The sequence below is a fragment of the Populus euphratica genome, unplaced genomic scaffold (assembly GCF_000495115.2).
Source record: "Populus euphratica unplaced genomic scaffold, PopEup_1.0 scaffold1444.1, whole genome shotgun sequence".
In the NCBI taxonomy this organism is placed as follows: domain Eukaryota; kingdom Viridiplantae; phylum Streptophyta; class Magnoliopsida; order Malpighiales; family Salicaceae; genus Populus; species Populus euphratica.
In genome coordinates this window covers 13,766-15,943 of record NW_011501291.1, presented here as the reverse complement: position 1 = coordinate 15,943, position 2,178 = coordinate 13,766, and the positions used below count along the sequence as shown (strand labels likewise).

Genomic DNA, 2,178 nt, shown 5'->3' with positions numbered 1-2,178 from the left:
TAGAAAGTCCACATCAGGATACTTGATGAAGTTTGCAGGGGGAGCAGTCTCATGGCAATCAAGGTTGCAAAAATGTGTTGCATTATCCACTACAGAGGCCGAATATATTGCTCTTACTGAAGGGGGCAAAGAGTTGTTATGGATGAAGAAGTTCTTGCATGAACTTGGCCTAGTTCAAGAGAACTTTGTATTGCACTGTGATAGTCAAAGTGCAATCCATCTCAGTAAGCATCCTACTTTTCACTCTCGATCAAAGCACATTGAGGTTAGATATCAATGGATTCGAGATGCTATGGAGATGAAGTCATTCGTTGTTGAGAAGATCCATACTGATGATAACGTGTCTGACATGATGACCAAACCTCTACCGAGAGAGAAGTTTGAGTTTTGCAGAAAGGAAGCAGGCTTGTTAGAGCCTCCTAAATTGAATTTTACATATTGATCGCCGGTATGGCGAATTCCTCACATGGTGTGTGAGGGGGAGATTTGTTGTGTATGGTCCCACACCATGTGATGGTGGGACCATCACATTAAATGTCATGTGATGGTTGTCTCTTGGTGTTAATATTAGTGTGGTTCGGGTACTGTAGCAACAGCTTTGACAAGCGAAGAGAGGAGAAGAAAATCAAGAGAGAAAAAGAGAAGAAAAGGCAGCAGAGCAGCCTTCATTCTTTCTTCAATTTCCAGCTTGTTCACCGTTGGATCGGGCTGAGATTTTGACAGCAGCTTCTAGACGCGTTGATCTTCATTCTGAACGGTTGGATTGGAGATTGGTGGTGTGGAAGCTGGCCGTTTTGACAGAAAACGGGGCTGCCAGTTTTGTGAGTTTTTCTCAAATAATTCTCCTTTAATCTTGTTGTAATCCGAGAATAAGTTGTTCTTGATGATATATATGTTGTATCCCTTAGTTGAATCTGAGGAAGAATGATTGTGAACCCATTATTTGTTGATAGTGGAAGGTTTTAGGGGGACTACGGGCCCGTGGGTTTTCCCGCATCGGGTTTTCCACGTTAAAAATCTTGGTGTTGATTTTGTGATTATTTGCATTATTTTTCATCATTGTTTGATTCTGTTTTACTGCACAAAGAGGGAAAGAATTGGGACTTGTGAATTGTAATTGTATTCCGCTGAATTGATCCGGGTAAATTGGTGTCCGGTTGTTCCTAGTTTTCCCAACATATATACACCTAAAAATAAAAGTTTGTATCTATTTTAAAGTGAAATTTACTTAACAAGATTTAAATTATAGATAATGTAAAATAACAATTCAATTATCGTTTTATATTCATATAGGCAGAGCATGAATGTTAATGAATCATGCAGCCTTTACATATCCATCTCCCATTTTAGTACTCCTAGACGAATATATATAGAAAATAAACTAAAAAAGAAGCAGAGCTAGAAGTCCCATTATTCTACAGGAACGGAAGTAAATAAAAATGAAATGTTCATGGGCATGAGCATGAGCATGAGCATGCAGCTGCACTTCAACATCCCTTATGTAAGCAGTGAAGTCAAGAGTAAAACTGGAAGTCCCTGGCTTGTAGTATTATCTGCCTTAATGCTCCAATGGGGGCTAATATCATCAGCACAACGCCAAGGATAATGCATATCTGTAGATAATGAGAAGAAATTAAGACCACGACTGTATTGCTAATTAGAAAAAAAGAGGCTGAAAATTAACAGGAACATACCTAATTTGCGAGCCATGACAAGCTGAATTTCTTTGGTTTATATACAGCAAGCCACATGACGCAGGGGAGCTGCAAAGAGATTGCAAACAATTGCGGCATTTTGAGCTTTGCATATTGTTTATTGAAGCAAGAAAGATACGCATAGATATGTATAACACGGTGCAAGAAAGATACGCATAGATATGTATAACACGGTGCATTACATAATGTTGTAACCTATTTTTTGGGTCCCGCGTAATATATATATATATATAGAAAAATAAAATAATAAAAAATTATAATAATAACTAATAACAGTAAAAAAAAGGGATGTCAGAATGCTCAGAAAATGGTCAAAAATTAGTTGAGGAGGTTTACAATTACAAAGATTAAAATTTGACAGTATTTTGTTAACTAATGAGAACCCTGTTGACAAAGAAAATTCAATTTTAGGAAGAAAAATCCAAAATAAGATGTTTATGGATTCAATTAAATTTTAATAAAG

General features: G+C 37.0%; 1 pseudogene; it reads right to left on the bottom strand.

The window, feature by feature from the left end:
• Window positions 1–1,347: 1,347 nt before the first annotated feature.
• The window catches only part of LOC105117600 (lysine histidine transporter 1-like), a 3,862-nt pseudogene continuing 3,031 nt past the window's right edge, over window positions 1,348–2,178 (bottom strand).